Source organism: Mandrillus leucophaeus, unplaced genomic scaffold, assembly GCF_000951045.1.
Source record: "Mandrillus leucophaeus isolate KB7577 unplaced genomic scaffold, Mleu.le_1.0 Scaffold309, whole genome shotgun sequence".
Classification (NCBI taxonomy): Eukaryota; Metazoa; Chordata; class Mammalia; order Primates; family Cercopithecidae; genus Mandrillus; species Mandrillus leucophaeus.
The window spans coordinates 1,344,379-1,368,787 of NW_012103243.1; positions in this window are offsets into that span (position 1 = coordinate 1,344,379).

Here is a 24,409-nt window from a genome sequence, read left to right on the forward strand (position 1 = left end):
TCATGATGACCAATTGGCCTACCAAGTTTAGCAGCATAATTAAATGAATGGACTCAGCCTAAGTAAATTATCAGTGCTGTGTACAGTATATCATTATAGTCCAAAGGAAAAAAGATATGAATAATTTAATAATACATTACTAATTTATCAATGCTAAATGACTTCGAGGAGGCTCTTTGTAGTTCATTGTTTTAAATTTGATATTTGATTTACTGCTTATGTGATTAAAATTGAACCTATTTTATTTCCTACCATAAATATATAGAAGCAGATTTTATTTTACTATTTGGAGGAAAGAGGAGTGTTGTTTTCTGCTTTGGTGACGTTACAAAGTACCTACCACTGTGCACTGATGAGCACGTAAACTAGTAATTTGTCACAATCAGATGTATACAGTCCACACTACTTGGTAGCCTTACTGGAGGGGAGGGCACTAACCCTGGAGTTGTTCATAAGCCCAGCTTGCAACACAGCAGCAATTATCATTATGGTTTGGAAGGGTCAAGCACCAAGGAAAGCAATTTGCACTTCACCTACGAATATTCCTGCTGATTGTGGATAATCAATCCACTGGGCTGGCTATCCGGGAATTGTATTCTACAACTGCAGACTAACATTACGGTGTATTGAACTTTAATGGCCAAGTACCTATTTGGGGAAATAGTATGTCACCCTGAAGTCAGCTGGGGCCCCTGCCCCTTAGACTTCAAAAGTCAGTCTGGCCTGGATCTCAATCCTTGTCAGTGGCATTACAAAACTCCTCCTTTTATTCCCCAAAGGCACTGCATTTTTACTTCCTTATGCTTTTCTCTTCATCTCGCTCGAATTCTCCTTTTTTGGGGGAGGCTCTCTGTAGTGCTTAGCCCTTTTACTGGCTTTCTTCAAAATCTACCCACCTCCACCCTTTTGGGGTTTTATTGACAAGTGAGGTGGTGGGGTCACATTGCTGAGCCCCTGATCTTTGACTACTCTAGCTGTCATTCTTTCTTCTCTCCTCTTTCTCTTCTTCTTCTGAGGAACAATGCTGTTTCTCTTTCTCTCCCCAGGGCCCCTGTGTGGTTTACCTTCTATCACAAAGATTCACGCAAGTATGTTTTCAAATCAATATTTTCCCCTTTAAGAGATGAAAAATATCTTCACAGCCGATGTTAATAGAATAGGAATATGGTTCCACGTGAGGTGGATATTTGACATAAATTTGGTTGATTTGCTTGATGTATCAAATCTAACTGTATATGTTAACTCTTCCATTTCTGACTTCATGAACCAGAGCATGCCTCACCAATAAATAACAACAATAACATTTTTACACTTTAGAGAATCCTTATATTACCTCATCCGATCCTTGATAACCTGTGAGTTGTGGGGTAGATATTAGTATGCCAATTTCCCTTAAGAAGAAATTGAAACTAAAAGATTCAGATCTTATACAAAGAAATTCAGCTAGTGGTGACAGAGCCAAATTTAAAATTGACGTCTGATTCCAAGTCCAGTGCTACTAGATTCACATGGCTCTTGTGTTCTAATCACTGTTGAGGTCAATGAACGTTGACTGAGAATCTATCAATTTGTATTAATGTTAAAATACTTTTAAGTAATTCATGCACAGGATAAAAAATTATTAGAAAAACACAAATAATTATTTTATTTGATTTAGTTACCCTTTCCAGAAACAATTAATAACACTGATTCTATATTAGTTTATATATCTATCTTTTAAAAAAATATTTTGGGGGCCGGGCGCGGTGGCTCATGCCTGTAATCCCAGCCCTTTGGGAGGCCGAGGCGGGCGGATCACGAGGTCAGGAGATCAAGACCATCCTGGCTAACACGGTGAAACCCCGTCTCTACCAAAAATACAAAAAACTAGCCGCATGTGGTGGCCGGTGCCTGTGGTCCCAGCTACTCTGGAGGCTGAGGCAGGAGAATGGTGTAAACCCGGGAGGCGGAGCTTGCGGTGAGCCGAGATCTGGCCGCTGCATTCCAGCCTGGGCGACAGAGCGAGACTCTGTCTCAAAAAAAAAAAAAAAAAATACTATTTGGTAACATACTAGACATAACCTACTCAGCACTCTGTTCACTTAACACTGTGTCTTGGTGATTGATTTATATTAGCACAAATGCATTCATTTCATTTAATAGTTACACAACACTCCATTTTATGTATTTGTCATAATTTATATACTCCTTTTGATAACCATTTATATTTTTTATCCTTTCATATTATAAACATTATTAAAATCTTTGTAATATATCTTTATATGCAAATTTAAGTATATTAGGAAGATGAATTCCTTATTTTTTAAAAAATTCACTCTTCATCTTATTCATAGCCATTCTCTGGCTACTCAGCTTGGTGCTAACCTCCCCTATCAAAAAGAAAGTAGGCTTTTCTATTAATATCTACTCCATTTGCTCCCTATTGCTTAAACTTCATCCCATCTTTCTAAACTAAGCTATGTTTGGGTTAGATCACCAGAACAGAGCAGAACAAATGAAAGATTAGGAAAATTAGGAATAGGGCAGAACATTAGAAAACTAGCTGAGAAACAGGATCTAGCTAAGGTAAAGTCAAGCCAGTGTGGTGAGGACTCTGGAATAAAACATATCTAGATTCAAATATTGGCTCTACTAGTTACTAACTCGTGCGAAGCAGGCAAGTTGTCCAGGCTCTCAGTCATCTTTTCTCATCTCTATGTGGCTAATAACAGCACTGATATTCATAGACTCATAGAGAGATGAAGTTACATAATGCCTGTAAATGCAATTTCTGTCTCATAGTAAGCAGTTAACAATTCTTAACTAGTATCAGTTATTAACATTATTAAAACTGTCCAAATAGTTGATTAGACAGCTGAGTTAATCTTAGATAACGTTTATTTCTAATTTTTAAATTATTCTCGTCAAACTCTTACTTGACAATTGAGTGTTAATTTGTCATAGTAAGAGCCAGAACAATCAATCTGACCTAACACTGGTATAGTCTTACAAGTAGATTTAACACAAAGGTTAGCCACTACTGTATATACATTGTTAGGAGAGAAGAGTATTATTGTTCAAGTGAGTATTTTCAAATGAGACCTTATACTAAAATATTTTCAAGGTATAAATTCCTAATTATTTCTTTCTCTGTTGCCAGTTTACTTTATTATTAATTTTGTATTTTCCCATAAAGTGAAAGTATTAAAAAAGATTTTTGGCCTTTAATCCTTTGGGATCTCCTCTTCCTTCCTTTATTTATTGTTTTAAACAAATGTAAAGGAGAGAGACAGTCAAGTTTCACGTCAGTTGTCTCCCTGATGCCTAGCCTGACTATGCAGAGCTGAAGTCTCTCCTAGAATTCTCTGTGAGGACCACTGGAATCAATTGCTTTCTGGGATATTTGATTCTCACTTGGATTGGACCAGCCCTTCTCAAAGTCTGCAACTTTGCCTCTAGATGTTCCAAGGATTGACATTTAGAGATAATTTGGCACAGTGAAAAAAGCACTTGGATTTGGAATTAGAAGACTTGGGTGTTTTGTACCTGCAGTAGGGCAGTCACTGAAGTCAAGTGTTATGAAAATGTCTGTCAAGTGTGATTAAAAATTCCTGTCCCTACTTACTTCAGGAACAAATAAGATGATGAAGGTTCCTTATGAATAATAGAGCATGGGACAAATGTTAGTGATTATTGTCATTATAATTCCCATCGAGATTGGAAACAATGTTCAGAGAGGCAGAGATACTACAGTACCTGGGGGCTGGTAACAGAAAAAGCTCTGCCAGGTGGGCTGGAGAAGCACTCTCTCATTTCTGAAATTAGCTGGCTCTCTTGTAGTACTTCCCATTCTGTTATGCAAGCACTTGTCAGTATTTTCAGACCTACTAGAGCTGATCTATTGGCAGAACTTTTCTCTTACTCATGGTCCAGCTGCGAATTTTATACCTGAATGTGTTGAAAATAATACTGAATAATTTTCTTTCCTTTGCTCTCATGCACAGTTTCAACTGGCTCAACTGAAACTGTAAAGTTTATTTTTCTTTCTCACCAGGTCTTCCCATCATCTCCCTGCTACTCTGTCTGCCAGTGGTCTCTACCAATCACTGTATGTTCTGGAAATGCAAACTCACTAGAACAATAGCCATATTAAGGTGAAATGAGAAAGGTAACTTGTTGCAAAGAAACCCTATAAACCTTATTCTGCTTTCAAAGGCACATAGATGTAGTTTATGAATTAGCTAATAGTCTGGATTAGCTAAACCAACATTCCACTCTACTATGTTTGATACTCAGAGCGTTAATTAAATGCACAGTCGTTTAGAGTAATTTATGACCCACAGATGCAGTAATAGTCTTAGCTTTGTCCCCACCTTTTCTTTGTGACACACTTTCTCTTGCAAATACATCTGTAAATTCTCTTTTTTTAAGAAAAATTAGGTATGGAAAATAACTATTGAGACCAGTAAATCCTGGGACCTAAATATCCACTTGGGAATCCATAGTACCCCCTAACCATTACCATATTCATCCACATAGAGTTAATCTGCTTTTTCCTTTAGCCATATTGCTTGCCAGACATTATAGAAGCATTAGTTTCAGGACACTTTTCAAAGCATGCAAATACTTTCATAGCCCTCTTCTTATTAGCCAGTATAATCTTAGCTTGAGCTACTTTTCAATAAGCATTCAATGCTTCAGTGAGGCAGGTTTCCTTGTCTCCTATTTATTGCTCTTCTGCCTTCCTTATATTTTCTTTCTTTTTTTGGCTTGGAATAAATTGTTTAGTTGGGCAAGGCTAACTCTGCATTAGTCTTAATCAACACATGGGTAGAAATATATACAGACAGATTTTTAAAATCTATCAGGACACACTCAAAGACTTGAAAAATGAAAGTGTTGGTGTTGCCATCTGAAAAGATTTGAAGCATTCTTTCAACTTCATTGCAACCGTCACCCACTTTCCCAGAAACATGCTTCCTGCTAACTGAAAGGAAAAGAAATTTTTCTGACATATTTTCCACCCAGACCTCTTCAAGATAATTCCTTTCATTGCTTTGGTAAGTCAATCACACTAACAGGTACCAGTTATTTTCTGCCTGCCTTGGGCTAAATGGAGCAGGTGACAAAAACTCTTTCTGGTTGTCGAGTATTAATGTAAAATACCCCTAGACCTCACTGCTTATTCATCTTCATCTAGTTGACTAATGCTTTTCCCATGTTGTTACATGTTGGTAAATTAAAGGAACCTTTCAGACAGTTCTGTCAACAGTTTACTGAAATGTACCTCATTAGTGAGGTTGAGTTGTCACATGAGTGTAATTTAATCCTATTGAATTATCACTCAAAAATGCCTAAGTGCCTGGTTTTTATACACTGGATAGAAGGTTTGCTACTAACACTGTCACATTTCCAGTTGATGAGAGAGGAAACAAGCAAAAAATATGCAGGGGCCTCTCTGTCCCCACCTGCCCTGCTCAATGCAGTGATACTATGTCAACTCCTGAACAGAATATTACATTTCACTGTAGATCAAAAGCATCCCCATGGATCATTTTCTTTTCAAATCTAAAATGTTAAGAGCAAGTGCTCACTGCTTCCCGCTTCATTTCCCTGTCCACTAACAAAAGGAGTCATTGATACAAAGGCCATTCTGAATGAGACGTTCGGTTTCCCTAATGTTAATGGAACTCTTTATTGTAAGATAGCATTTGTGAACTGCTGTAAGTGGCATTGTGTTTTGTAAATGACAAAATAGCACATGAGATTATTTTTCTATAGTTGTATTCTCATTGTGCTTTTTATTCTATTCTGTGGTGAGCTATGTCAAGGGAAGGATAAGAACTAATTACAAGAAATGGATACAGGCTGTGTGATGCACAGTAGGAACATTTTGTTCATCTCTCTTTTCCAGAACACATTTGTAATTGTCTTCTCGAGTATTCTGATAATTGTGGTGTTGTGATCAAGGCATGAGTTTTTAATTATTGTGTCTTGCCAAGTTGATCGGTCTGATATGGTTTTGCTGTGTCCAACCCAAATCTTATTTTGAATTGTAGCTCCCATAATTCCCACATGTTGTGAGAGGGATCTGGTGGGAGATAATTAAATTATGGGACAGTTTCCCCCATACTGTTGTCATAGTAGTGAATAAGTCTCACGAGATTTGATGGTTTGATCAGGGGTTTCGCCTTTCACTTGACTCTCATTTCCCTCTCTTGCCTGCTGCCAGGTAAGACGTGCCTTTCGCCTTCTGCCATGATTGTGAGGCCTCCCCAGCTATGTGGAACTGTGAGTCCATTAACCTCTTTTTCTTTATAAATTACCCAGTGTCAGGTACATCTTTATCTGCAGTATGAAGTGGACTAATACACTATCTTATAGAAACTGAGGAAAGTCTCTAGTAGCTAAAGGCAGATAGCCAAAAGGTATGTAGGCAAATCCAAAAAATTAGCCTGACACCACGGATACACTGATGAGGTATCTGTCATAATCATAACAGCCAATTTTTAGTGTGTGCTTAACATGTGCCAAACTCTGTATTATGCATTTGATGTGAATACTTTTTTTATTGTTGTCATTTCTCTCAACAACTCTAAGGGGTTGGCTTCATTTTAATCACCTGGTAAGGAAGCTGAAACTTAGAAAGGTTAAGGATATCTAGCTCACAAATGATAGAATCAGAATCTGGACTCAAAAGTCCATGCACTTAGCACTAAGCACTGTGGTAACAGCTACGAAGTCATGGAGTGTGTCCATAAGTTCTAGTTATCCTAACTTGTCACTGCTGTTCTCCAAATGAATGTTGGCTTCCAGGCAATGCTAGTTCTATCATTTGCATTCAGGTTCCTGGTTATTGTTTTCCTCTTCTGTCATAGCAGATTAGCTATAGCCCTAGAGTGGGACATTGGTGCACTGCAGTGCAGGTTGTGGGATAATGAAATAGGGTCCTGTAGCTTTTGGAGGCCTGGCTGGTGCTACTCTGACAGCACACTCGACCTTGCCTGCTTGCTGTGCTTTTATGGGAATGAGGATTGTAAATTATATAGCTGTTTTCTTAGCCCTCTTACCTTCCTCCAACCTCTCCCTACTCACCCTCCATGTACCTGTCAGGTTTCACCAAAGATGCACTAAATTCTAGATGGTGAAAAACTGAGTAACGGGTGGGTGAAAAAAGGTCATGGTACCTTATATTGCCATTAAGATGACAGTCAAATTTGCCTGAGAAATACAAAAGGAAATGCTAGGGGAAAAATTTTCAGAAAGAACATATATTTTCATACTCATTTTTTCTTCTAAAGACAAAACAAATAAATCAAAATGGGAGTAGTGCAGGTACACTTCTGTTTTTTCCATTGATGGACTAAAACCCATAATCTATCTCTGAGACTGCTCTAGACACAGAACTCTTATTGATCTCGAGAGCTATTTTATATGAGAGACACAAAGGCTTCTGGTGATTTTACTACGTCTGGGAAACCTCATTCGGGAAACAGCAAAGATGGTGGAAATAAGTTGGGTCAGGAGTACTGAGTTCTAGTCCCACCACTACTGACTAAGTACAACATGTAATTAAATTTCATGTCTAGTGATTTACTGACACAGAATACATGTGTTTATCTGGCAAATTATTAACATGTTGACATCACCTTTTTGGAAATGTCATCACATGTCTTGGTACAGAAAAGGAACTGAAAATGATGCATGAAGGCTGTTGATAAAGTCATTACAAATGCTGTAAGGGGAAAATAAGTTACTAGCCTTTTCCAAGGAATGATACCAAGTGAAAAGCCTACACTGAAAAATTAGGCGTTTCACTGTCATTCCTTGCCCAAGATCATATTGAGCCAAACCACAATTAGTTTGAAAATACTTACAGCTTTCAGATTTTACATCTCCTGACACCCTTTTAATAAAAGTGGGCATGCCCTTTCTATGACCATGGTAACAAAAAAATAAGAATTAATGATACCATGCATTTTAGGTGACTTCAGAGTTAGTCTATCAGTGTTATTCCCTTCAATGTCTCTTCTTCATCCTATTTTTGTTAATGAACTACATACAAATTACATGCAAGCATATAATGTACAACTATGTACCACTGCATACAAATTACACAGCCATCCACCTATTCATTCATTTATTTATAAAGTGGTCATGCCCATTCCCTATTCCAAATGTTTGTCCCATTGTGCCTGGTCAATTATAACAATCTCTTGCTTATTTTCCTACCCTCTGTTTCTTTGTCTTTTGTATTTACTCTTTCTTATCTTTTAAAGTTTTACACTATTTTTATTTCTTAGTTTATTTTATATTTTCAGAGATAGGGGTCTCATTCTCTTGCCCAGGCTGTTCTTGAACTCCTAACCTCAAGAGATCCTCCCATCTGAAGGCTCCCTAGTGGCTGGGATTACATGCATGTGCTACTGCATCCAGCTCTGGTGTTCACCTGTTTTCAAATTTCATTGTCCTTTTTCTGCCCTCAGAGTCTTCCAGAAAACTGGAGAAATTGTAGCGCTCTTCACTTAGGTAGAAAATCTTGGAAGAGGATTAGAATTAGAGAGTGGGTGGGTGGAAAGAACGGTTTGGAACTTACTGCATTAGGTACCAAGAAGGTGGAACAAATGTGAAAATGATTTCCAATATGCAATTGTTTGTATAGATCTGGGGCTCAGAAGAGAGATTTTCTGTGACAAAACAAGGGTAGACATGGTGGTAGATGAGATCACTAAGAAGATCAAGTAAAGGGAAATGAGAACTGAGCATAACTGTGAGTACCCAATAAACTTTTACTATTTGTGGTATCTTAAGTGGGAAATGTGTTCCTGGTATGTTTGTTAGGATGGTCATGACCTGATTTTTTTTTTTTTTTTGAGACAAGTTCTCATTCTGTCACCCAGGCTGGAGGGCAGTGGTGCAATCATGGCTCACTGCAACCTCCGCTGCCCAAGCTCAAGCAATCCTCCCACCTCAGCCTCCCGAGCAGCTGGGACTACAGGCACTTGCCACTATGCCAGGCTATTTTTTTATTTTTTTGTACTTTTAGTAGAGATAGAGTTTCGCAATTTTGGCCAGGCTGGTCTCAAACTCCTGAGTTCAGTGATCTGCCTGCCTTGGCCTCCCAAAGTGCTGGGATTACAGGTATGAGCCATAGTGCCTGGCCTCTAATTCTTTTAAATTGTGAAATTCTTTTATTCCTTGTGTTCATTATGGATTCTAACTGTCCACTTGAAAAGTTATTTGCAAGAAGGATATTCCTAGAAACTTTCTCTTGACAATCAAATAGCAGTTCAATGGACAGAAAGTTTCCAAAAACAAATCTTTAAAATAGATTGTAATGCTCATCCATATTGAGGCTAAGAAAAGAAGTCTGAGTTTTATAGAAGGAAAATCCAATAGCAGCTGCAGAAAAGAAATGCCAGAAAAGATTTCAGAGATCATTGCTGAAGCGCTTGTTTACTACAAGAGAAAACAGGCAAAGAAAGGTTAAGAAACTAACTCAAGGCCTACTGCTTATAACTGGCAGAAATCTCAACGCATGTCATCAGGGTGGATTTAGAAAAAGAAAACTCACTCAATGTTCTGGTAATGATGGTAGTGCTCCCAGGAGCCAAATGTCAAAATAAAGACCCAGCTCACGATCTCAAATTAAAACTTTAAAGTGTCAATTAAAATTTTACTTAATTCAAAGAAAAAGCAGGGGCATTTTTCAGGAACGCCCCTTCCCTTTGCTTGAAAATCAGAAAACAACCAAAGTCAGCCAATGATTCGGATTTTTTTTCACTTGTTATCTAAAAACGGTCACGAGGCTGTCACAAGGTAGGAGAGTAACTTGGTGGCAGCCCCGGGAGGGCAGAGCAACCCCACAAGACAATCTGGACTGGACCCACTGCCCTTCACAAACTCAGCGTGATTATACACTTCTAGATCTGTATCATGAGCATGTGTCTGGAATTAGTGTTAAATCTTTTAGAAAATTCAGAGCACATAAACATTTAAAGGTGGGGACAATATAGTACAGGTATAGTGAAGACAATAAAGATTAAAAAGCCCAGGTTTGAATCTTAAATCCTTCTATGAACGTCAACTTTCTCATTTTAAAAACAGGAATAATAATTCCTGCCATGCAAGATTGTAATGAGAATAGATAGGTAAACAAAGTGTCAAATACACCGGTGGTTCTCAACTTGGAATAATTTTTACCTCCCTACCTCCTGCCAGGGGACAGTGGCAAAATCTAGTGATATTTTTGTTATCACAACTAGGGAGGGAGTGTTACTGGTGGGTAGAGGCCAGGGATGCTGCTAAAACCCTATAATACACAAGACAGGCCCCACGACAGAGAATTATCTGGTCCAAGTGTGGGTAGTGTAGAGGCTGAGAAACCCCGGTATGCACAGTGCACAGAGCAGGTAGGCAGGGAATGGTGGTTATTACTATTACCTACAGTGTTTCAATACTAGATCTGATATGAACCAGAAACATCATGAGCCGGGGGGAGATGAAATATTTCCTCATCTCTTAAAATGAATTAACTCATAGGTTTCCTTGGAGAGATACATAATCATCTGAACAACTTGAATGCCATTCTCAATAGCTCCAGAAACATTCAAAATAATATCTAGGCTGAGACCGACTTCTATGAATAATTAAAGGAATTTTCCTGTCAATATTATTGTATGTCAAATAGCAAACCTCTTGATATACATGACAACTAAAACCTAAGACAGCATAGGCTGAAAATACCATTTAAAATTTAGATCTCTCAGCCTGGGCAACAGGGTAAAACTCCATCTCCACCCAAATACAAAAGTTAGCCCAGCGTGGTGGTGCATGCCTGTAGTCCCAGCTACTTGGGAGGCTGAGGTGGGAGGATCACTCAAGCCCAGGAGGCAGAGGCTGCAGGGAGCCAAGATTGTGCCACTGCCCTCCAGCTTGAGTAACAGAGTGAGATCCCCCATCTCAAAAAAGAAAAAGAAAAAAAGATAAATTGGATCTCTGTTATGGTAACCTGGCTATTCCTTCCCACTCTCTCCCACCTGCATTACCATGAACTGAAATCCTTGCAAGATTTGGGCCTTCTTCGCAGCCTCCTTCCCAGGATAATCAGGCTTTGGGGTCAGTGAGATATTGCACACTATTTATAAAATACATCCTAAAGCTCCTGAGCTCTTGGAAATCCTTTTTTCTTTGAGACGGAGTCTCGCTCTTTTGCCAGGCTGGAGTGCAGTGGCATGATCTCAGCTACTGCAACCTCTGCCTCCCGGGTTCAAGCGATTCCCCTGCCTCCGCCTCCTGGATAGGTGGGACTACAGGTGCGCATCACCACACCCAGCTAATTTTTTGTATTTTAGTAGAGACAGGGGTTTCACCATGTTGGCCAGGATGGTCTTGATGTTCTGACCTCATGATCTGCCTGCTTCAGCCTTCCAAAGTGCTGGAATTACAGGCATGAGCCACCGTGCCTGGTGGGAAATCTTACACTGTTATTTCTGTGCTTTTCTGCAAATGTGTTGTTCCTCTGTGTTTTCTTTTTTTTTTTTTTTTTTTTTGAGACGGAGTCTCGCTCTGTCACCCGGGCTGGAGTGCAGTGGCCGGATCTCAGCTCACTCCAAGCTCCGTCTCCCGGGTTTACGCCATTCTCCTGCCTCAGCCTCCCGAGTAGCTGGGACTACAGGCGCCCGCCACCTCGCCCGGCTAGTTTTTTGTATTTTTTAGTAGAGACGGGGTTTCACCGTGTTAGCCAGGATGGTCTCGATCTCCCGACCTCGTGATCCGCCCGTCTCGGCCTCCCAAAGTGCTGGGATTACAGGCTTGAGCCACTCTGTCTTTTCTATTATGGAATTGTCTCATGATGTTCCTGTGTAGTAATTTTTTTCCATGGTAACTTTGAAAAATCACACAGTAGTCGAAATGCATTACACTTGGACTAGTTTTTAATATGTCAATAAAATAATTTTTTTTTCTTTTAGCTCAATCCATTAAATCAGATTCTGACATTTTCTGAAAAGGACCTGTGTTAAATTGAATCTAGTTTCTCACACACTGTTTTTATGGACTTTTTTAGATTAGCCATCCTCAGGTAAAAGTTTCCTCTTTGTTTTGTCATTGTAAGTGACAGTTTTGAACATCGTCACTTACAACCCCTTTCCCAATTTGACTCAGCCACCTACTAGGAACTTCAGCCTTTCTGCATCTCCATAGCCATCATATACATATATATTTCTAATATTACCCCGTACTTTTTTATTATTACTCTTTCATACTCAATTTAATTATTCATTCACACCAGATTTAAGACAGTGGTTGTTTTAGGAATCTTTGTATTTCTACAGAGTCTAGCACAATGCAGATACACCATAAGCCCTCACTAAATGTTAATTTAATGAAGAAAGACTGATATACATTCAACCAAGTTATACGTAAGTGTTTTTGATTCCAAAAGAATGGTAATCATAATCTTATCAATAGCCCCTTGGTTCTTTCTATGTAATATTAGGAACATCATGAACATGTCACAAGTGGAATGTATCTGTAAATAACACCAGATCTTATAGTAGATCTAAGTTTTGTAGCCACAGGGAGGATTCTGAAAATAAATATTGTTAAGTATTTATATCTATCTTGAGCCCCTTAAAGATCATGAATAGGATATAAGATTATATCTTTGATAAATATAAAATCTGTGAAATGAAATGAAGTTAAGTAAAACCTTAAATATAAATAAAATAACCCACTACATTGATGCAGTTAATGTATTGCATACTCACATACCAAATGACACGGGCCTAAAACTTTCTTGCGAAATCTTTAATTTTGTAACATACTGTCAAAATACGGGATTTCAAGATTTTGAGATGATTTTTAAGTAAATGATACTGATTAAAACTGAAAAACAAATCCAGTCTTGCCTTTAACCCAACAAATATTTATTGAATACCTACTATGTTTTAGGCACTGTTCTAGGTACCTGGGGCATAACAGTGACCAAACTTTTTTTTTTTTCAAGAGAGAGAGTCTCACTCTGTTGCCCAGGCTGCTGGAGTCTAGTAGCACAATCGCAGCTCACTGTAACCTCGAACTCCTGGAATCAAGGAATCTACCTGACTCAGCTTCCCAAAGCATTGAGATTACAGGTGTGATTCATCACACCCGATCAAACCTGTTCCTGAAGCTCACACTCGATCATATCCATTTTCAACTGAAGAAATATGGAAGGAATAATGGTTTGCTTCTTAAATGTATTAACAAATATATTGTTTGCATTTTTGTGATATATTTAATAAGTTGAGGATCTGTATTTTATATGAAAGAATTAGTGAGGAAAGAGTGCATGAATTTTTAAAAATTATTCCCAAATAGTTGAGATTGAATAGTTTGAAAGCTATTTCCTAGAATACTTCATTGATGGTGAGGTGAACTCTCAGGATGATTTTCTACTTACTGTTTTACTTACGCATAATCATTGTTTGTTGTCTTACAGATATAGAACAAATAGCTTTATCTACCTAGATATTTAAGTGATATGTTCAAATTTTAATCTTTTATTTTAAAATAAACAAATGCAGAGACTTTGTCTGAGGAAAAGGAAAAAAAGCAAAAAAAAAAAAAAAAAAAAAACCAAAAACTTACCTCTGGTCATTAGTGTAAATTCAGTTGTCTGTACATTACAGGGAATTAGTCACTTTTTAGAAAGAGCTTTTAATTGCTTAATCTAAGTAATGTGGGCAATGGCATACGTGTTTTATTTTAGGGTCTATCTAGTCCACTCAGAAAATGTAATGGACCTAATTTTCATTTAGTATAGGTCTGTGCAGTTCCTAAAACATCTAAATGGCTATTAATTTAATCAGGTAATTTAAGTATAGCTCTAGAAAAGGCCACCAGCTAGTTGTCACGCAATGATTATGAGGATGACATTTCTATCCCATGATGCCAGAGGCAGACTTTGATACATCATTTTCTTTTTGAAGGTTAAACTCAGATAACCTGCCTTTGGCATTTAATTAGCTACATATTAAACACTCTTTTAATAATAAAATGATTAAAAATTTTATTGCTTCTCAAATGAGGCCCTTTTAGATAGATTTAATGACTTGGTTAGAGCTCTGTAGTTTGTGAACCAAACCTTACTTAGGCCAGTATGTAGTAATGATATGCTTTACAGCTTGCAAAATCTGTATTTTATTCAAATGATGGCCATAATCATTTTGGATAAAACTTATAATGCTTTCTTCTGTATTTTTAAGTCTAACAGTTAAATGTCATTGGAAAGTAACCAGAAACCCATTGATTCAAAATTTTCAGAAATTACCAAGTTTAAGATTAATAAAGAGACTGAAGTCTGTTTAACGTGCTGAATCTTATATTAAATTGTTTACCCTTTGTAAAATCATTTGTCACCATTGAATACCTGCAAAAAAAGTATTGTAGAAATGGCAGAGAAGTGTGAGTGGACTGCAAATCCCCATCCATATTTTCGGTTAATATTAGTTCTTCAGTAAAAATGGTCATCAAGAGACCATTCATTGTTCATCCTTAGCATGAATTGAGAGGGAAAAGGGGGCATTAAAGTATCTGTAAAATAGAGTTGAAGAGACAAAATGCTGTCACACAAGAGCATACAGTAACTATAGTTTAAATAAAGGTGGCCATTTTACTTTCATTCTTTTTTAAAGTTTTTATTGAATTTTGAATTTATTTTATTATCTGTATCTGCACAGGTTTTCAGTACTCAGTTCCATGAGAACTGACGTTAGTATACACCCATATAATGCCCACCTCAATCAAGCTATAGAACAATTCTGTTATCCTCAAGAATTCCTCATGCCTTTCTAGTCCAGCATTTCTCACCACTGCCCTAACTCTGTTGAATTCTGTCACCATAATTTAGTTTTGCCTGTTTTAGAACATTACATATAAATGTAGTCATGCAGTGGTCATGCTTCTTTTGTCTATCACATTGTTTTTGAGATTTATGCAAGTTTTTGCATGTATTTATTCTTTCTATTGCTGTGCAGTATTCTGTTGTGTGAATATATCACAATTGTTTATCCATTCACCTGTTGATGGACATTTGGGCTGTTTTCAGTGGTTTACTCTTAAATAAAGCTATGAACATTGTTTTACAATTCTTTTTTGGAACATATGTTTTCATTACTGTTGAGTAAATATCTAAGAGTGGAATTACTAGGTCATTATAATACAAGTATATTTAACTTGAGGAGAAACTGCCAATATCCTTACTTTTGATGTAGTTGTCAGTGAGCCAGTATCTACTCCTTTCAGCTTGGAAAGGTGAAAGAATTCAATGAATAATACTCATTGCAATGAATGATGCAAAAGTGTTCAGAATTTTAAAGGTAATTTTATTCTTTCTGTACATATAAAAATTTTCTTTTTTGGTGGTTGAAAGAGAGTCCTCCCCTTCTGCCCATTCTATACTAATAGAATATTGCTTCCTTTTTTTTTTTAATTTCTAAAGATGAGGTCTTGCTATATTGCCCAGGTTGGTCTTGCACTCTTAGACTCAAGCAATCCTCTTGCCTCAGCCTTCTCAGTAGCTGGGATTACAAGCGTGTACAACCAGGTCCAACTAAGAGGTTACTGCTTTTATTCCAGGTTTTAGGAAAATGTGGGGTTTTGGTAGTTAGCAAAAATAAGGGAAAACCATAAATATACAAATTATCAGATTAACATGAATAATATAGAAAAGGCCACCTGTTACTTTATCAAATGTATATCTATTTGAACATTACAGAAACATATATGGCTGGGCGCAATGGTTCACACCTGTAATCCCAGCACTTTGGGAGGCTGAGGTGGGTGGATCACTTGAGCCAAGGAGTTCAAGACCAACCTGGGCAATATAGTGAGACCCTGTTTCTAGATTGAATAAATAAATAAATAAATAAAATAATAAAACTAAAAAAGACACATACATAACCAAACTTTGTAGATAAATGGCAACGATGTTAGTCATTAGGGTCTATAGTAAGCAGCAAGTTACCAAATAACAAAGAAAACATTTTTTCTCTCTGTTGTAGAATCCCAGACAGCTGGCCCAAATTCTGAAGATTTTAGGTCCTTTTTTAACTTCTTAGTGCAGTTCATTGAAATTAAATGAGATATTAGGAAAAGTTTTTTCCCCACTAGAATTGTTATTATAACTTTCCCCTGATTACATTCCTGATATCCATAACTCTAGGGGAGTGTACTTTCCCCAAACAGACTTAGTATTTTAGTCATTCCATTTACATTTTGTGCTAGTTTCTTCCTTTATAATTGTACATCAGGGTTTGTCAGGCCAACAAATATATAGATTTTTTAAATAAGATAACCAATAGATAAATGCACATTTTTATTTTAAAAATTGCTGATGTGTTTTATTGAAGCAATAGGTATTTGTTAGAAAAAAATAGAAAATACAAATAGGCAAAAAAGAAAAATGAGTGGCAATCCTACCATTCATAGCCATTGTTAACATCACAGTGAATATTCTTTCAGGTTTTTATGTTTACTTGTATATATAGGTGACCCTTGAACAACCCAGGTTTGAACTGCACGAGTACACCTATACACACATTTTTTTCCCCAATAAATACAGTCAGCTCCCTGTGTCCCTGTGTTCTGCATCTGCAACCAAATGTGAATGGAAAATATGGTAGTCACTGGAAAGGCAGGTTCCACAGGGCAACTGCAGAACTTGCAGATTGTTAGTATCCATGGGGGTCCTGGAACCAATCCCCAGTGAATACAGTATGTGTGTGTGTGTGTATACCTATATATGTATATATAGATATATACACACACCCCCATATATACTTTTTAGAAACAGTAACCTACTTTCTTCACCAAGCAAAATATAAAATCATCTTTATATTTAATACACATATCGACAAAATAATTTTGAATATTTGAATAATGCTCTATTGTATTATAATGTATATAACCAATCCTGCATTGTTGGACTTTTATGTTGTTTACTATAATTTATTTATTTATTTTAATTATTATACTTTAAGTTGTGGGATACATGTGCAGAACGTGCAGGTTTGTTACATAGGTATACACATGCCATGGTGATTTGCTGCACCCATCAACCTGTCATCTACATTAGGTATTTATCCTAATGCTATCCCTCACCCAGCCCACCCCCCCCCAACAGGCCCTGGTGTGTGATGTTCCCTTCCCTGTGCCCATGTGTTCTCATTGTTCAACTCCCACTTGCAAGTGAGAACATGCAGTGTTTGGTTTTCTGTTCCTGTGTTAGTTTGCTGAGAATGATGGTTTCCAGCTTCATCCATGTCCCTGCAAGGGACGTGAACTTATCCTTTTTTGTGGCTGCATGGTATTCCATGGTGTATATGTGTGCCACATTTTCTTTATCCAGTCCATCATTGATGGGCATTTGGGTTGGTTCCAAGTCTTTGCTATTGTGAATAGTGCTGCAGTAAACATACATATGAATGTGTCTTTATAGTAGAATGATTTATAATCCTTTGGGTATACACCCAGTAATGGGATTGCTAGGTCAAATGGTATTTCTGGTCCTACATCCTTGAGGAATTGCCATGCTGTCTTCCACAATGGTTGAACTAATTTACCCTCCCACCAACAATGTAAAAGCATTCCTATTCCTCCACATCCTCTCCAGCATCTGTTGTTTCCTGACTTCTTAATGATCGCCATTCTAATTGATGTGAGATGATATCTCATTGTGGTTTTGATTTACATTTATCTGATGACCAGTGATGATGAGCTTTTTTTCATATGTTTGTTGGCTGCATAAATGTCTTCTTTTGAGAAGTGTCTGTTCACATCCTTTGCTCACTTTTTGATGGAGGGTTTTTTCTTGTAAATTTGTTAATGTTCTTTGTAGAATCTGGATATTAACCCTTTGTCAGATCGATAGATTGCAAAAATTTTCTTCTATTCTGTAGGTTGCCTGTTCACTCTGATGATAGTTTCTTTTTCTCTTTAGTTTAAGTATATTCCATTGTCAATTTTCTCTTTCATTGCCATTGCTTTTGGTGTTTTAGTCATGAAGTCTTGGCCCAACCGTATGTCCTGAATGGTATTGCCTAGGTTTTCTTCTAGCGTTTTTATGATTTTAGATCTTATGTTTAGGTCTTTAATCTATCTTGAGTTAATTTTTGATTAAGGTGTAAGGAAGAGGTCCAGTTCCAGTTTTCTGCATATGGCTTGGCAGTTTTCCCAACACCATTTATTAAATAGAGAATACTTTCCCTATTGCTTGATTTTGTCAGGTTTGTCAAAGATCAGATGGTTGTAGATGTGTGGTGTTATTTCTGAGACCTCTGTTCTGTGCCATTGGTCTACATACCTGATATGGTACCAGTACCATGCTGTTTTGGTTACTGTAGCCTTGTAGTATAGTTTGAAGTCAGGTAATGTGATGCTTCCACCTTTGTTCTTTTTGCTTAAGATTGTCCTGGCTACACAGGCTCTTTTTTGGTTTCATATGAAATTTAAAGCAGTTTTTTTCTAATTCTGTGAAGAAAGTCAATGGTAGCTTGATGGGGATAACATTGAATCTATAAATTACTTTGGCCAGTGTGGCCATTTTCACGATATTGATTCTTCCTATCCATGAGCATGAAAGTTTTTTTTTCATTTTGTTTTTGTCCTCTCTTATATCCTTGAGCAGTGGTTTGTAGTTCTCCTTGAAGAGGTCCTTCACATACCTTGTAAATTGTATTCCTAGGTATTTTATTACCTTTCTAGCAATTGTGAATGGGAGTTCACTCATGATTTGGCTCTCTGTTTGTCTATTATTGGTGTATAGGAATGCTTGTGATTTTTGCACATTGATTTTGTATCCTGAGACTTTGCTGAAGTTGCTTATCAGCTTAAGGAGATTTTGGGCTGAGACGATGGGGTTTTCTAAATATACAATCATGTCATATGCAAACAGAGACAATTTTACTTCCTTTCTTCCTATGTGAATATGCTTTATTTCTTTCTCTTGCCTGATTGCCCTGGCCAGAACTTCCAATACTATGTTAAATAGGAGTGGTAAGAGAGGGCATCCTTGTCTTCTGCCAGTTTTTAAAGGGAATGCTTCCAGCTTTTGCCCATTCAGTATGATATTGGCTGTGGGTTTGTCATAAATAGCTCTTATAATTTTGAGATATGTTCCACCAACATCTAGTTTATTAAGAGTTTTTAGCTTGAAGGGGTATTGAACTTTATCAAAGGCCTTTTCTGCATCTATTGAGATAATCATGTGGTTTTTGTCATTGGTACTGCCTATGTGATGGATTACATTTATTGATTTGCATATGTTGAGCCAGCCTTGCATCCCATGGATGAAGCCAACTTGATTGTGGTGGACAAGCTTTTTGATGTGCTGCTGGATTCGGTTTGCCAGTATTTTATTGATCATTTTTGCATCGATGTTCATCAGGGATATTGGCCTGAAATTTTCTTTTTTTTGTTGTGTCTCTGCCAGGTTTTGGTATCAGGATGATGCTGGCCTCATAAAATGAGTGACGGAGGAGTCCCTCTTTTTCTATTGTTTGGAATAGTTTCAGAAGGAATGGTACTAGCTCCTGCTTGTACCTCTGGTGTTTCTATTTTTGTGCATAGTGATGAAGTAAACATTCTGGTAGACAATCTTATCCATAAAAATTATGTTTTCTTAGAATAAATTTCTGTAAATAGAACTGTATAAGTAATGGGTAGTCATAATACAGATTTCTGTTAGGCAAATTATTTTTATATGAAGAGCAATAGATTTGAAATAGTATTGTACTATTAATCCCTTTATTCATTTTTAACTCTTTATGGAGCAAGTTGTTAATTATAGTACCAAAATTGAGAACTTATGTGATCTATAGACATATCCTTGGCCTTTAACCTTGTGAAAAGAAACTCACTGGAGTCTGGCTCCCTCAGCTGAGAGTAGTTCCCTAGTTACACAGAACCTTTGTCTTTAGAATAAATCTGTAGTTAAGGTCTCAGCAGAAACTAAATAATTTTGAGATCCAACCTAACAAAATGGATCGGCCTTCTGGAGCCACTTTAGTTTAACTTTACACTTAATGACTTGCAGCTTCTTTATTTTATTTTATTTTTAAAATTAAGACAGGGTCTCGCTATGTTGCCCAGGCTAATCTTGAACCCCTGGCCTTGAGTGATCCCCCTGCCTCGGCCTCCCAAAGTGCTAGGATTACAGGTGTGAGCCACCTCACCTGGCTTTGCAGCCTCTTTTGATGACCCAGAATTGCACTGTCCAGTATGGTAGTTACTGGCCACATGTGGCTATTGAGCACTTGAAATATGGCTGGTCAGAATTGAGACCTAGTACCAAAAAATGTAAAATATCTCATTAATAATTTTATACTGATTATATATTAAGGTGATAATATTCTGAATGTATGAGTTAAATAAAACATACAAAAATGAATTTTAACTTGTTTCTTGTTACTTTTTTCAACACAGCTGTTGGAAAATTTTAAATTACATATTTGGCTCCCATTTTATGGCTGATTGGCATTGTTCATCTAGATGTACTAATGTAGTCTCCTACTATACAAAATATTAAACAAGTATTGCTTTATGCTAATTGTATTTTTTGTGGTTATAAATGGTGAGTGATTTCGAAAGAGGTGACTGATTCACAGAGATCCCTTAAAATTGGCCTCTGATGAGTGAATTAATGACTAAATAAGAAATCTTAAGTTTGTCTGAAGCACCTAAAATCGGTACCAGAAGACCAATTCTGCCCAGTAGTATTATAGACTCCATCCCTGCTGAAGTTCTGAACTATTGACAGGGGTGGTTATAACCAGTTTTCATAAGGATGGGTTGAGAGCAAATGGGTAAAGCAAGCGGAATTCCATTCTAGATTCTCTTTTCTCATTGCAAATCAGGATGATCACCACTTCACAGAGGCATAATTTATTCTCATACAATCTCAACACATAAAGATGAGGATGAATTCAAGTGAAGAAAGAACCTTCCCTAAACACAGCTAGTGACTTCAGCGTGTGAAAGTAGAACTCCATGTAAAGTTTTCTTCACGTGGTTATCTACAAATGTAGAACACAGTGAATAATTGGGGGGGGGGGGGCAATATATCCTTCCTCAACAAGAACAAACAAAAAACCCTAAAATTTATAGAGAAAAGATTAAGTAACTCAAATTAGACATTTGACTATAGGCATTTTGTTTTGTTTTGTTTTGTTTTTTTCTGAGACGGAGTCTTGCTCTGTCCCCTAGGCTGGAGTGCAGTGGCACAATCTCGGCTCACTGCAAGCTCCGCCTCCCGGGTTCAGGCCATTGTCCTGCCTCAGCCTCCCGAGTAGCTGGGACTACAGGCGCCCGCCATCACGCTCAGCTAATTTTTTCTATTTTTTAGTAGAGACGGGGTTTCACCGTGTTAGCCAGGATGGTTTCCATCTGCTGACCTAGTGATCCGCCCGCCTCGGCCTTCCAAAGTGCTGGGATTACAGGCGTGAGCCACCGCACCCGCCCTGGACTAGAGGCATTTATGTGATTGCCGTGTGTGTAGATATGGCCAAAAGGCAGATCTTACAGGATGATGGAAACACGCATATTTGCTGAAAAGAGCAAAGAAAGTTCTCTGACTTCTAAAAAATCTCTCCTCTACTTTTAGAGTATCTGGGTCATAGGTCTCATTGATAACATCTAAAAGTTGGTCTGTGGAGGGTATACTTGCAAGAGTTACAGAAGAAAGCAAAAAAAACAATCTCACCCTATTCTCTTTTTAAACCTTTTTTTTTTTTTTTTTTTTTTTTTTTAAATATAGGTGGGTTCTCACTATTTTGCTTGCTGGTCTTGAACTCCTGAGCTCAAGCCATCCTCCCACCTGGGACTCCCGAAGTGTTGGGATTACAGGCATGAGTTACTGATCCCAGTCCACCCTATTCTCAACAAGATTAGAACTTTAATTTCTTAATCCATGTGTTGGATGCCATATCAAACACAAAGCTCTCCCCACCCAAAGTTACTCTGTTTATAGAAACCTCTGTTTGTTGAATCTTCCTTTTATAAATGTAATCCTTGCTGAAAATGTCACATTGCATCTTAGACTGCCTATCTTCTCCCCACCAAACAGAACTATCTCTGCCTCCCCAAACAAACTCTATCAATGCATTTTAATCATGTTATGCCTTTATAACCCCAGTTGACCAATGTGAGAAAGGACTGGTTAACCAACAAGTTGCTTGTTCTCTGTAAACCGAACTAGCTGATGTGTTTGAGTAATTGGACTGGGCAGCAAAACTGTTGGATGTGAAGCTTCTAGTTGTAGGTGAGACAGAGTTCCAGGAATTATTTTGTACTGAAGAAATGCTCATGAATATGACAACTGGATTTCTGAATTGTGATGTCCATAACTCTTTGTATCTCCTTATCAATTGTAGTTTGTATGCACAGACATTTAACTGTCAGAGACTTAGGTGGTCTCCTTTATTTTACAGGACTACTATGGCACGGCATTTAAGAGCAACGACGCTGGAGCCAAACTTGAGTTCTGCTGCCTACTAGCTGTGTGACCAAGGTACTCATCATTCTGGGCCTGTTTCCTTGTCTTTAAAATGGGGTAATAATAGTATGAAGTACAAAAGCTGTTCTGAGAATTAGTATTTTTTAAATGTGCCTTAAGAAGTGCTTGGAATATATAAACCCTGTTAATTGTTTGTTACCTATTTTATATTACAGTTAGAAAGTCTCACCAGTTCAATGGTAGTTATGGATGCATCAGTTTAGAAAGACTTCTGCTGTTACACAGAACACCTAAGTTTCTTATTTTTATTTTCTTTTTTATTTATATTTTTATTTTTAAAAATTGACACAGGTTCTCTCTATGTTGCCCTGGCCGGTCTTGAACTCCTGAGCTCGAACCATCCTCTCTCCTTGGCTTCCCAAAGTGCTGGGATTTCAGGTGTGAGCCACCACACCTGGCCAGACCACCTAAGTTTCTATAGTCTTGGACAGTCTTAGATGTGAAGAAGTTCAAGTAATTCCCTACAACCTTCCCACAAACTGCTAAAAATGAGTTTTATCTTTTCTTGATGAGAAATGATTTCAGAACAGGGAACTAGAGTCGAAACTCCCTGTTCTTCTTCAAAATTACATACTTTTATGTGGGATTCTTTGGAAAGGATTTGTGCAAGCTAGCCACCCGTTGGTGTCTACTTCTTCAACCTAAGATGTTAGCACAATTCGTGGAAGCTTTATCTTGGAGAGGAATGGCTCATAGCTCTGAAGAGTCAGCATAGTTATGCACAATAGTTATGCACATAGTTATGCACAATAATTTGGGCTCTAGACTTCCAGGTGTCTCTTCTTTATGAGACCCAGGGCAAGCCACCTGACCTCTTTGGGCTTCAGTTTTCTTCTCTGAAAAATGAGGATAATATAAGCCCCTGCCCCGTGGGATTGTTGTGACAATTACATGAATTAAATGCATGTAAAAGTAAGTATAGTACTTGACCCACAGCGAGTCCTCAAGAAGGGTTTGGCCTATTGTTAGAGCTGTGACTCTAAACTTCAACTCTCAATTTCGCAGAGCCTTTTGGAGAATTGTCTTGGTGTCTTATTTCTAGTTTTCTCCCTGGAGAATTGTTAGCGAGCCTCCATGACTTTGTTAGACTTGAAGAAGAGTTTTATTATAAAAAACAGATGCTCATTATCAGGCTGGTTCTGCAGTTCAGTTTCTTATTTCTCAGAGCAAGGGTTTCCAGCAGGCCTAGCAGCATCTTGTCAAATGGTCTCTTGGCTTGATCAAGCTGCTTCAGTATACCAGCGTCTTTCATTTGCAGCTCAGCTCTACTTGTGGACAAGCTACAAATCAGCTTTTTTTTTCTTTTGAGACAGAGTCTCGCTCTGTGGGCCAGGCTGGAGTATAATGGCAAAATCTCGGCTCATCACAAACTCCACCTCCCAGGTTCAAACTATTCTCCTGCCTCAGCCTCCCAAGCAGCTGGGATTACAGGAGCGCGCCAACACTCCCGGCTAATTTTTGTATTTTTAGTAGAGACGGGGTTTCACCATGTTGGCCATGGCTGGTCTTGAACTCCTGACCTCAGATGATCTGCCCGCCTTGGCCTCCCAAAGTGCTGGGATTACCGGTGTGAGCCACCGTGCCCGGCCTTACAAATCAGCTTTGAAAAGCATGTTTTCCTACAAGTCCATAGGAAGGAAAAAACAGACTTGATTTTCCAGCGGTGCCTGCAGTACCCCTGTCTGGGACAAAGCTAGGTTGATTTGCTATCCAAGCAACAGGAGTGCCATTAGTGCAGGTGTGTTAATATACTTCTCCAGTCAACAAACATTCCCAGGCAGGAACTTGGGTCCTGGAAAGATATGAGCCAAATGTATATTTAATAACTCAGCCCATATTTTTAGTTTCCAGTGTGGCATCTATAAATTGAAGATG